This window comes from Adiantum capillus-veneris, chromosome 11 (assembly GCF_014529385.1).
Source record: "Adiantum capillus-veneris isolate H3 chromosome 11, ASM1452938v2, whole genome shotgun sequence".
Taxonomy (NCBI): Eukaryota; Viridiplantae; Streptophyta; class Polypodiopsida; order Polypodiales; family Pteridaceae; genus Adiantum; species Adiantum capillus-veneris.
This window is the reverse complement of record NC_140941.1, coordinates 81,617,294-81,631,444: the sequence shown is the minus strand read 5'-3', so window position 1 is coordinate 81,631,444 and position 14,151 is coordinate 81,617,294.

The window sequence follows — 14,151 nt, the reverse complement described above, 5'->3', positions numbered from 1 at the left end:
ACATTTTGGCCAGTAGTTGGGGTAATGCCAGACCTTGAATCTATCCCCGCGTAGCACTAGCTTCGAGCATCATAATGAGAGGATGTGACCCGATGGCAAAACGCAAGGGGGCTAGGGGATATCCTTGCTTAATAGACCTTTTACCTCAAAAGAGCCCACAATTTTGTCATTACATAAAATCCTTAAATTGAGAATTTAAGCATATTGCAGGGAAAAATAATCTAATTGCAGATACGCTTTCAAGAACAAGGTATGAAAATGAAGAAGACATGGTTGTCAAGGGCAATGATGTAGGCACAAAGTCCTATAGTATCTTTCATGCAAAGGGTGATCATGTTTCCCTGTCAAATGCACTTGAGTCATTTATAGAGTACCTATATCAAGGTGACTGGTTGCTCATTGGACGCTACATGAGAACTTTGACAAGGCAAGAAGGGTGGATTGACCAAGAGTTCAAAAGAATATGGAGAAAGGCCTATGGATAATTTTTGAAAGATGAGGACTTATGGAAGCGTCCAAAACAAAGAAACGGAATGCCGTTGAGAGTCATGAATGATAAGAACGCTCAAAATGAGCTTATGAAAAAGTTTCATTAGAATATTTTTGCTCGACATAGAGGTGTATGGGTCACCTTTACTAAAATGAAAGAGAGGTATTGGTGGAAAGGTATGTATAAAGATGTATCTCACTTTGTGGAGTGTTGTGAAACCTGCCAAATGTATTCAAATGTATGTCATCGTGATGGGTTTCACCCTTACCCATTCTCCATGCACTATAAGTGGGTAGTAGATCTAGCTACACTGCCATTGGGCTTATGGAAAATGAGATATATAGTGCATGCAACTTATACCTTGCACGGTTAGATGGGACAAAAATGAAGATTCCCATCATAGAAAAAAGAATCAATTTATTCAAAAGAAGAGGTGATAAAGATCCCTTTAATTCACAAGAAAGTTAGAATGAAGGCTCTGATGAAAATTTTATGGATGTGGATGAAGAACGAGAGAATGAGGTTTGTTGGAAGCGATGATGAAATTGACATGTATGTGGATTTAAATGAAGACTGAACTTGTTGAAAAAAGATATGTGTGGTACATGCCGAAGGATGTGCAGGTTTAGAGGCGGTGGATATCGTGTCTTGACACGTGTATAATGTGAAAATAAAAATATCTACCTCACTCTGAATCTTTTTGATGTGTGGGACCAAATGCTACACTGTACATAGCATCATATATGCGAAAACGGATGCCATGGTTGTAGACATATACAGACCTTGTCGGGAAGGCGAGGCCAAGGACATGGAAACATTCAATGTTTTACCACATTAAAGCATGCCTAATTTGCTTTAGGAATGTACAAATACTAAGTGTTTCAAAGTGGCACGCTCGTTTTGCACATAGAAAGTTCATGCGGACGATCTTGGCCAAAAATAGCAAGTTTTGCGCACATACGTTGTGAGCGGGATGGAAACACACACAAAACCTCTATAATGACCCGACACACACTCTTGGGATGATACACACACACACTATGGGGCACCACTCGGCTTACACAACCCACCTGGCCGAGACAGGGAACACACCGATGGAGTGAGAGGAGAGAGACTACCCGTTTATCCACTCCACACACAGACACACACACACACACACACACACACACACCCAAAAATCAGCTCAAAAGAGGATAATTTTTGATATTTAGATACAATTGAGCTTGGGCCAACACCAATGGGGAAAACAACTCACACAATATGGGTAAAATATGCCAGATACAATCACAAATTGGAGAAGAAGCTTCGCTCATAGGAGAAACTTACACGGCCAAAAAGACAGAAAAACATGATAAATCTGGCAAAATGGACAGCACCATGGCGTCCGGATTGGCCCAAAACCCCAGTCTACAATGTCAAAGTGCTCAAATCCGACCTTGGATGAGCAGTTTACGGCCAGAACAGGCTCCAAAAACAGCAAAACCACAGTTGCGGCTGTCCCTCCTCTTCTATCCACTCTTTTCTTGGTCTTCACTCAGGTTTTTCATTTTCCACACTTAGCTTTATTACTTGGTCACCCTTGGCCTTTTAGTTGACCTCAAACGGACCCCGAACATGCCAAAAACTGACCCCGTAGTGAATAGTTGTCACCCTGTTGCATCCATCCGCACACCTGGCACTCAACTTTTCCCAATAATGCATCCCGCAACCACGTGAACCGGACCCAAAAGATGGTCCTCATGATGAACTTTTTGCATAATTATCATGATGACCTCCTGACGCTGACGAAGGAAATTTGGAATGGCGGCCTCTACACCAAAACAAACTCCATTGCGCCACAAGGGAAATGATATGAGGGCACCACCTAGTCTTGGAAGCGTGGACTAGGACCGCTACACAAAGAAAGAGAGAGAGAGAGAGAGAGAGAGAGAGAGAGAGAGAGCGAGAGAGAGAGAGAGAGAGAGAGAGAGAGAGAGAGAGAGAGAGAGAGAGAGAGATCACTATGAATGAAGCATTAACCGTAGTGTGTGTACAAGGAATGGATGACTTCAAACACTCCCAACACAAATAGCATATAGATTACCAAACAATCACTCAAGGATTAGCCAAGATCACATCAAGCATTCTCACACACGTATCAAACATTTCTCTTAATTAACATAAGTGAAAGGAGGAGAGGTTACTAGCATGAAACAATTTGCACTATAGGATGTGCAAGAATAGAGTGAATGAATGAGCTTATGGGCTCATGGTGAGTGATACAAAGGCTCAATGGGCTGAGGGAGGCTTGAAATTACAAAGGGGAAGGCCTCTTTATATAGGAAAGAGAGTGATTAGGAGTGAGGTTAAGATCCAAGTGTAATTTGTACAAATGAAGCTTGATTAGGGACATTCAACCAATGAAGAATTAAAGCTCCTTCCAAGTGATTTGTTGACCAATCAGCTCCATCATCACTTGTGTTGTCTTCACTCCTTCCTCCATAGCTTGAGTCCAAGAGCTTCCTTATTTTAAAATGTAAAGAATCTACATAAAATCAATACATATCTAGTAATAATAGGAAGGGGTTGAATGAGAACTTATGAATTGGTACAAGATTAAGCATGACTTGAGAGGTGATTAGAAGAGGAACTTTGATGGGTTTTTGAGCTTGAGAGAGAGAAGGAAGGAGAGGAGGGTGAGAAGACTAATGGCTGATTTTAGAGAAGGTCTCAATGTGGAAAAGGAAGGGGGTGTGTGTGTGTAAAGGTAGAGGGGGTGGTCTCCACCACAGTTGAAAAAACTGGCGTCCACCATTTTGGCCATATCTCCTAGACCGTAGATGCAAAAATTATAAAAAAATTATGGCCAGAATCTCCAGCTCATCAGCTACAACTTTGATGAAGACAACTTTTCTTGGATCGGAGTGGAAGTATTTTTTAAAAATTCAGCAAAATCATGTGTATGGTTTCTTCCTTTACCAAGTCTTCCACTTGGGTCCCATTTGTTTGAATCATCATATGGCTCCAAAGCCATGATGATATGAGCCACTCATGACCCTTGAATCATGGGTGCATGGCTCCACAACCACATCATATCTTTTCTTTTCACATTTACATATTTTCCCTTCCCTTTACCACTAGGTTCTCCCTCTACCTTTCACCTCCGGTGAACTAGTCAAGAAAAAATCATTTTTTTTAAAATTTTTCCAAGAGGTTGTTCTCACTCTTTCTTTTATTGTAAACCTCTAGAGGCAAGGAAAACCAACAAAATATGATAAACAAAAATTTGTGATAGGCTCGGATCATAGGCCCCCCAAACCTGGCTAGGGGTATTTATGCCTCTAGCCTACTTTCTTTGATCTTGAGCTGACCTTATCCTGATGTGATAAGGCTTTAAACGCCATCCATTTGTCCTGGTCTTGTGCACTTTACCATCAATGTCTTGAAGTCTGTAAGAGACATTTTTGAACTTTTTGGTGACCAAGAACGGGCCTTCCCATCGAAAAAGAAACTTTCCATGCTTACGAGTGTCGAAGCGATTGTCATATCGAAGCACCAGAGATCCCTTTTTGATGTCTTTGGATGCTAGCTTTTTGTTGAACTTTTCTCTGCGCTTCTCTGCTTCTTGAGAATAGTGGTTGATGGCTTCTTCACGATCCAATTGCAGCCTCTCTAGATCCATGATCCTTTGATGTACTTTCTCCTTTTGAGAGCCTACCTGGCTACCCAATATTCGAAGACTTGTTAACTTCACTTCAATGGGCAAAAGCGCCTCCTTTCCATAAACCAAATGAAAGGGTGTGTACCCTAATGTGGTTTTGAAGGAGGTTCTATAGGCCCATAGAGCTCCATTCAGGTGTTTGTCCCAATCTTGGCGCCTGACATGTACCTGTTTGGTGAGAATTTTGCAAATGATTCCATTTACTTTTTCCACCAAACCATTGCACTGAGGGTAGTAAGGAGTAGAGTGTTGATGCTGAATATTTGGCTTCTTCATGAGTTCTCCTACCAAGTCTGCTCTAAACCCTGGTCCTCTATCAGATAGTATTTCAAGAGGGGTGCCAAACCGGCAACAGATGTGGTCAAAGATGAACTGACTCACATCCTTAGCAGTAATTCTATTGGTCGGCATAGCCTCAGCCCATCTAGTCATATAGTCTACTCCCATGATGATGTACTCTTTACCTGACTGAGTGTGTGGTAGAGGCCCTATGGCATCAATTTCCCACTTCTCAAAGGGCCCATATACCTTTATTGGGTTCTGAGGTTCAGCTATGAGCCGTCGTGGTCCTGCTTTCTGACATTCGTCACATGTTTGACACCAGTATTTGACATCACGATGAAGACTTGGCCAAGTAAACCCAGCTTGTAGAACCTTTCGTCTAGTGACGTTGTGTGCAAAGTGTCCTCTGCATATATCATCGTGACAAGCTTTTAAAATTTCTTCAATTTCACTCTTCAAAGGCACTCTCCTAAGCATACCATCCTTACCTAGACAATACAAGTCATCATTTACTATGCGATATCTGGTAGCCTTCCTAGCTAACCATCGCCTTTCCCCTGCATTCAAGTGTTTAGGAGCCTCTCCTTGCTCCAGAATGTGCATAATATCTTCCAAGTCCTCCTTGCCTTGCTGAAGTGGAAGTTTGATGGCCACTGCTCCCACTATTGACTCATTTAACTTTGATGATGCTAGGTGGTCTGCATCCTTGTTCTGGTCTCTTGGCACATGATGTACTTGTGCCTCCCTAAATCTCCTCATAAGAGCTTTGGCTTCTCTCATTTTAGTAGAGAGACGAGCATTTTTGCAAGCCCATGTACCTTGCATTTGCCTTACGAAAAGCATGGAGTCACCAAAAGCGTTTAATATCTTAATTGAATTATCGAGGCACCAACAAAGGCCATGAATTAGAACATGATATTCTGCTTCATTGTTGGAGTGGACATCTTCTAGAGTGATCCCTTCACCATGGATCCTCTCTCCCAATGGAGATAAGACCACAATGCCTGCAGCTGCCTTATCCTTGGTTCTCTTGTATGCTCCGTCAAAGTAGAGGCTATAAGCATTGACCAAAGCCTCTGGAGCTGGAGGTGGTGGAAGTTCCTTTCTCTTCAAATGGAAAACTTTTTCATAGCACTTGTTTGTTAAAATGTTGGCTAAGCATGCTCGAGTTGTTCTTTCAACCTGTATTGTATAATCAAACTCTTGAAGTCGCACCACCCACTTTGCTATTTTGTCAGAGATTTCCATATGTTGTAGTGCATAGGGAAACATATCCTCCACAGTGATAATTACAAACCTCTTCGGTAGCAAGTATGGCCAAAATTTGGTTACCGCAAACATGAGAGCTAACACTAGCTGTTCCATCAGGGTATAGGCCTTCTCTGTGTTTTCCATGAGGCGGCTAGCAAAATACACGGGCCTCATAAAGGATATTTTTGGATCTTTTTGTAGGAGGGCAACACCAATGGCTTCTTCTCCCACACTAGGGTTTACAAAGAATGTTTCTTCCCAACAAGGTTGGAGGATTATAGGGAGTGACCCTAGCATTTTTTTAATCTCTCTAAAATGCCCTTCACTTTCTTCACTCCAAACAAGCGTCTCTTGACGAGTCAGCTGTTGTAGAGGAAATATCACTTGGGAGAGTAAGTGTATGAATCTACTCAAATATCTTAGCTTTTGCAAGAAGGAGATTAATTGTTTGATGGAAGTTGGGGAAGGTAGATTTAGCAATGTTTCTATCTTTTCAGGATCTACCTCGATTCCATCAATGGACACTACATGCCCTAATAGTGTAACCTTGCTTTCCCCAATGTGACATTTGCCCTTGTTTAGTTGTCCACCCAGCTTAGCTAAACGAGTAAATCCTTCATCAATCTTGCCGAGATGCATACTTTTGGAGCTGTAAATACAAAAGTCATCTATGAAAACCCTTATGGACTTACCAAAGTAAGGTTGGAAGACCATGTTCATGAATCGTTGAAAGGTGGCTAGAGCGTTGGTGAGACCAAAAGGCATGACTCGGAATGCAAAACATCCCCATGGTGTGATGAAAGTAGTCTTTTTCTGGTCCTCCTCTGCAATGCGTATTTGAAAGTAGCCAGAGTAGCCATCACACACTGTGTATCTCTCATGGCCTGCTACTTCATTTAGAATCTCATCTTGAAATGGGAGAGGGAAGTGGTCTCTCTTTGTTGCAGCATTTAGTGGCTTGTAATCCACGCACACTCGCCATACCATTCTTCTTTGGCCTCACCACTACTGGGGAGACCCATTCTGAATCTTCTACTGGGTATATGAATCCTGCTTCTAAGAGTCTCTTCACCTCAGAGAACAATGCATTTTGTTGCACAACTCCTAATCTTCTTAGTTTTTGTACTACTGGCTTGCTCCCTTCTTTTAGATGGATATGATGCTTCACTGCAGTGACACCTGTAATGTGAGTGTAATCAGAAATAAACAATGATGCATGCTTCTTGAGAACATTTACATAACCCTCCTTTTCTTCTTCCTTTATATCCTTGGATAACATCTCCTCTAGGCTGGCATCCCACACATTCTCCATTTGGATCCTTGGTTTGCCTTTTGATGAGGTAGTTTCCTTTATGGTGACGCCCATGACTTCAAGAGTGCTATCACTCTCTTCACTTGAACTCTCTTCCTCGTCCATAGATGAGGAGCATCCACTTGAGCTCCACTCATCAGCTGGCGTCTCTAGTTCAAGGTTCTCTTGTCGCCCATTCTTTAGGTTATAAACCACCTTCCGACTATGGCCACCCATGCGAGGCCTCAACTCCAAGTCTTCTGTTGCCCAATCTTGCCTAGCTCCTATACCCATGAGCCAAGGTCGTCCTAAAGTAAGGGGGTATCCTTCTCCCTTTACTGGCATCACATAAGCATCAACCTCTATAGTGATTCCAAAAACAGAAACTCTCAAAGCTTTCACTACACCCACACAAGTGACAGAGACATTATTGGCCATTTTTGCCCTAAAGTTTGATGATTCCATTACCTCTAAACCCAATTGATGCATTAGCTTTTCTGTCATGACACAAACCTCTGCTCCACTGTCAATGTAAGTTTTTGGAATCCGTTGTCCCTTGATTTGAGACTCCACCAAAGGCACTATATCCTTGAGACCATATGCTTTGATTACACTTACTAGCTTACTTCGCTTTGCCCTCGTGCTCACCATTTTTGACCATTGTCGTCGAAGCTTTGGGGAGATATGAAGTAGTTGTGGCCAAGTAATCTTTGGTCCTTGAGAACTCACATCAGCTGTCAAGTCATAAGGTTGTGTCCGAGATCCCATAGGGAAATCAGAGATGTCAATTTGAGACCTAGTACGGGTCTTTCTCTTCTTGGCTTCATCTTTAGCTGCCCGAGATGTACTTGCTTCATTGCTTGCATCCTTACTTGTTTCTTTACCTACTTCTTCTTGGACACGCACACGTTTGATAGGCATTGTAGCCACTTCATCTATATTTATCTTCCCTTTAGCTATTTCTTCCTTGTTGCTTCTGCCCTTGAGGACCTCCTCCATCCTTATGATGCTCACATTTGGTTGAGTAGCAGGGGCTTGAGCTTGAGCACGAGGTGGCTGCAAAATTTGAGGTTGCGGTTGCTGTTGTGCTTGAGCTCTAGCACGGGGTGGACTTACTTGTTGTCGAGGACCTCTGACATGGTAGTCATATCTTCTGGGATGAGGGCAATTATACATGCCGTGGCCAATTTCCCCACAATTGTAACACAACATTTCCCTTGCTTGACGTCGCATTGGTGGCCGATTCCCACCATTTCCCTCAATAGGCCTTCTTGCACCCTGCACAAGATTTACTCTCAACCCCTCTAGCTGGTTTGTGAGATTGTTTATTTGTTGGAGCATATCTTCTTGTTGACCTCTATTGAGGTCTGGTGCATTAGGCACATTTGGAGGTATGTGAGAAGCTTCCATAGTTGTGATATTGCCTCCCAAAGCTAGCTGGCCAGCTTGGGCTTGATAGAGAATCTTTCTATTGTTTTCCCTAGCAATTCTTAAGGCATCTTCAAAAGGATTTGGAAATTTTCTCTTTACCTTCTCCCTTAGCAAGGGGTACAAACCTGAGATAAATCGATCCTTTTGGAGGCAATTGGGAGCTCGCTCACCAGGGTTTAGTGAGTCTGACCATTGGCCCCAAAGTTTCAAAAAACCTTCCTCATAGGTTGCATAACCATGAGGGTCAACTTGATGAAGGGACAGAAGCCGTTGCCATAGTTCTTCTGCCGAATTGGCTTGAAATCTTCGTAGGAAAGCCACCTTCAATCCCTCCCAATCAATTCTTTGGGTTGGATCTAGAGCCTGGAACCATACCCTAGCTTCTTCTTTGAGCACCAAAGGAAAAGCTCTCAATTTCAATGCTTCGTCATCCCTCCCAGAGACAAGGAAAGCCATCTCCAAGTTATCCAAAAAATCCCCAGCATTTTTCCCACTACGCCCAAAAAAATTTGGGAAAGCCATCATAAAAGTGGGTTGCCTTCCTCTCAATACAGCACAAAGATGAAAACGTCTAGGCCCAAATCATATCTTATTAAGGGTAGAATAAATGAATTGATAGATGCATTAATCTCAGCTAGACGACGAGGGCCTAGTAAGTCCCTTATGATGTTTTGGAACCTAAGCTTTGTGCTAGCTATTATATGCACAGTTTGTCTAGCAAGAGGTTGGAAAGGTCCATATAAATCCCTATGATTCATGGAGTATGCTTAAAGCAAGATGAAGATGTGAACATCAAAAGATACATTATACTCCAAAATAGAAAATATTATAGGGTCAGGGGACAGCAATATCTCTCTCAACCTCTCAGCTCCAAAATAGAAGACCAATCTTTGTTGGAAAAAAATCTTTCTATCAATACGCACATTCACCCTAATATTCTGAACTGATTGAAAGTTGTAGAAAATGGGATTATTCATTGGTGCATTAATTACAAACTTCCATGAAGCACTTCATTGAAGTTGAGCTCTCTTGGATCCCACCATTTGAGAGATGCGAAGAATTTGCTCACCAGTGATTAGCCTAGCTTTGGTGTGACCATCTTCAGCTTTGTAGAGTTCATAGGGTTCGATGGCTACCCTCTCAACCACCTTGAGCCTTCTTGCTAGTAGTAGTTGGAGTGCATCACCATATGTAGCCTCTTGCCAATACCGCACCCCATTGATGTGTAGCTCCCCCTCCAAAAACTTGTTAATTCCTGAGTTTGAGAGTGCTTTCACCACCTGAAGTCGAGGCTTCAAAGGAAGTGTCTTCACACTAGCCACAAAGCACTCAACACAATTTTTTGACCTAGGGACTTGATGACTACAAGATTTTCCTTGAAGCAAAGAAGGGTGTGTGTAGTTAACTCTCTTTACCCGCATACGTGCCGTTTGTCGATAAAGACGCTTCTTTTCTCGAGCTTCTTGGGGAGACCATAGTAGAAGTCTCGGAGAATTTGATGGATCTTCCTTCATAGGATTGATAGAGCGCTGCTTGAGAACTCCTCCGTGGGGGCACCAATTTATGACGAAGGAAATTTGGAATGGCGGCCTCTACACCAAAACAAACTCCATTGCGCCACAAGGGAAATGAGATGAGTGCACCACCTAGTCTTGGAAGCGTGGACTAGGACCGCTACACAAAGAGAGAGAGAGAGAGAGAGAGAGAGAGAGAGAGAGAGAGAGAGAGAGAGAGAGAGAGAGAGAGATCACTATGAATGAAGCATTAACCGTAGTGTGTGTACAAGGAATGGATGACTTCAAACACTCCCAACACAAATAGCAAATAGATTACCAAACAATCACTCAAGGATTAGCCAAGATCACATCAAGCATTCTCACACACATATAAAACATTTCTCTTAATTAACATAAGTGAGAGGAGGAGAGGTTACTAGCATGAAACAATTTGCACTCTAGGATGTGCAAGAATAGAGTGAATGAATGAGCTTATGGGCTCATGGTGAGTGATACAAAGGCTCAATGGGCTGAGGGAGGCTTGAAATTACAAAGGGGAAGGCCTCTTTATATAGGAAAGAGAGTGATTAGGAGTGAGGTTAAGATCCAAGTGTAATTTGTACAAATGAAGCTTGATTAGGGACATTCAACCAAAGGCGTGATTCGACGTTCAAATCTTCGTCCTTTCATTTGTGCAATACGGTTTGGTGAATTCAAGGTGACTTGGGTATTTTGGGTTTTTATCGGTTGATCTTGATTTTAGAAAGTTTTTTAGTGTGTTTTTCATTGCCAATTTTTTGTCCATTGTAAGAGGGTATTGTGGTGAGAGGTCTCCCACACCCTAAGACAGTGTGTGTGTGTTTTGGCAATGTTTAGCAATCACTAAGCATTGAGTGAGTTTTGTACAAGTTCTACGATAGCATCATAACGAACCATCTCCATTTGCAAGTCACAAATAAGGTATTATGCAAGATCCTTTCCTCTCTCTCTTCCCTTTCCTCCAGCTCTCTCTGGTCCATTTTGTGTGTGTCTTGGTGTGAGGTTGCTTGTGTGTGTTGTGTGGTGCATCTTCTTGGTTGTGCCAAAATCTCTCCTGTGTCTTAGTTCGCATACCATAACTAGGTGGTGCCCCTATCTTGTTTGGGTTTGGCTGTGGGTTTGCTGTTTTGTTGTGCTTGTGGTTGCCTCAGCGCTAATTGAGCAGCACGGGAGCCTTGAGGGGTGTTTAGAGGTCGCCTGTCTTGTTGCCCGCCCCGGACCGCCTCAATTTTGGTGCCCCCACTGAGGAGCGATTGTGTACTTATTGTTGTTGTATTGCATGAATGCTTAAATTTCAGCATAATCAAGTAGATTATATGAATCATGGAAACATGTTTGACCGATTTTAATTTCAAGGAAACAAAAATTGATCTAGAATATGGTTCGGATTATGCATAACATAAGAAAGGAAAAAAACATTTTCACATAAGAATCTAGAATTCATGTTGAAAGACCTTTCAAAACTTTGTGTAGTTAGTTAATGAGATTGTTTGGAACTAATCTTTGTGTGGTTCTAGCATTGAGAGACTATGAAACGCTATACCTTTGATGATATCCCAATCTTCTTCGAAAATCCAGAAGAAGATGTTGATGATTTTCTTGCTGATTTTAGAATGGTTTGTCATATCCTTGGTAAAAGGGATGACACTGAAAAAGGGGATTTTCTATTGCTATGCCTTAGAAGCAACGCTGAGCAATGGTTTTGGAGTATGTCTTCTCAGATTGAAAATGGATATACCCAAATTTCCAAATCTTTGAAGGCCAGATTCTCTAAAGTTCCAACAATGGAGAAAGCATGGGCTTCACTACGGAGACTTCAACAACATGGTGAAGACTACTATGCTTATGAGGATATTTTTTCTCGTCAATGGGAAGGATGTGGATTTAGTTCTACATTTCCAGATTATGTAAAAATGGATCAATTTATTTCGGGTTTGTCTCCTTTCCTAAAGACTAAGGTTACTTGTAGTGGACCCTCTACCTTTGAAGAAGCGGTCACTATTGCTCGAAGGAAGTTTCACAAGTACTTCTACATCAAAAATGGTTTCCATCATGCTGGAAGAACCAACCATCATGAAAGTGTTTCTATCAAGGAGTCATCTCCTTTGCCATACTTGTCTCCTTCTACTCCGACAAATGTTGAAGAAGTTACTTACATGCTAGCTGATTATTCAAGTGCTAAAGTGTGTGGCCAAGATTCAAATGTGGAATCTCTTTCTTCTACCTTTATCACAAGCATGCGAAAATCGACACAAGATATCTCAAATGGCATTGATGATTCAATAATGGATATATCCAACCGTTTGGTGGAGGATCAATTTCTAGTCCGAGAAGACGAAGCTTTTGTGCAACATGACTCTATGGAGAATGAAGACCTTGAAGGTAACCTTGATCTTATGGAATTTTCTGAGAGTGTATCTTGTCTAAAAGAAGAGAGTGAAGAAGAAGATGAAATCATAGGTGGAGAGATCATAGACCACATTGATCATAAAGCGATGATTGTGTACATGGAAAGCCAACTCCAAAACAAAGTAGAAGAGTGTGAGTTGAATCCATGTGAGGATAATCTTGAAGAAGTGTTTGAGGATGTTGAAAAGCATTGGTATGACCCATGTATGTTAAGCATGGAGGAACCCATCATGCAAGAAGCCAAAGTTTTCACAAAATCAAGCAGTAATCCATCAACCTTTAAGGTGGTACAAAGTGAGGAGTTACAACCTTGCCAAAGGGGGGGCTTAGAAGGGGATGAAGAACAAAGGAGAGTAGTAAAAAATAAAATCATAAAAGGAAACTGTCAGAAGGGTATCATTCTCTCCAATGGTGTTTTAGTGGGTGGCTCTTCATTCATGGGACAATCTCTTATCAAGAAAATCCAAACTTTGGAAGCCCCAATCATCTTCACATTGGGTTTCACCTCTTCAAAGTCAACTTCTCCTCTCTTCACATATACCTTTCATCAAGGGCACCATACCTTCTTAAGTGGAGGAGGACATGAATACTTGGTGATGAACGGATGTTTCCAAACCTTCTTCATTTGGTTCTTTGGTGTATGGAGGTCACATATTGTTTTGCTTCTGGTCTTCATCATAGATGAAAAACTTGTTGATTTCTACATGTGGATATTTCATCAATCAGTATCAAAATCTATTCTCTTCCAATGTGTTGGAAGCAATAGAAACCTTCGTCTATTATCTACTTATGTGGTAAACTATTTGCAATACCTTCCAATAGCAGCTGGAAGCATGGATCAAGATTTCCTAAATCATGAAGGCCATATAATTTTTGACTTGGTGAGCCTACCCAGGTTGAATGAATTTTATGAGCTACAGTTCAGGAATTCGCTCATACAAGCTCTTGAAGATCATAGCAGATACATCAACTTTACACAGGAGGAAGAGCAACCAATCTTTTATATCACATTCATAGTGATAGATGCAATGATAGACAACAGTAAAATCTACAAGTTTCTTCAACCAAAATCAGTAAGTGATTCCATACCATACATCTCGCTTTGGGAAAGATATTTCAAGATCTTTGATCCTGGGGGGTGCTTATGGAAACTTTCTCAATGGAGGAGGTTTACTCCGTCACTTCATTTCATCTTGCTATTAGCTCGGAGAACCTTCCATATCACACAAGGTTTTTTAATCATACAACAAAGGTTCTTCAAAGATAAGAGCAGACAAAGACAGACGTTACATAATATACATGTTGTATGATCAGATAAATGGTACATGAATGTACCATTATCTAAGGGGGGGGCTAATGATAGCCGTTTTTCGGCTCTCCATAATTGCCATAGTAAGTTACTCCACCCTACCAAATTCACCCAAATGCTATGGCTATTCCTACCATTTCACTGTACATAGGCGTGTGTGAGTTAGGGGGCTTTTCCCATATCTTCTGAAAAACCTTCAGCTAGCTAGTCACTGGGCTAGTTGAGCCAAAAAAATAAAAAAAATAAAAAAATAAAAGTATATTATGGCCTCTTTGTGTGTAAATATTTCATTGTATATATGGCCTAAATATAGGGATTTTTTATAATTATTTTGGTATTTTATTTAAATATTTCTACTTAGGTGTGTGTTTTATTAAACCTATGTACACCTTCTTTCATCCTCTTACACCATAATTATATTTTTTGCCAATATGTACATACTTTAACCTCATA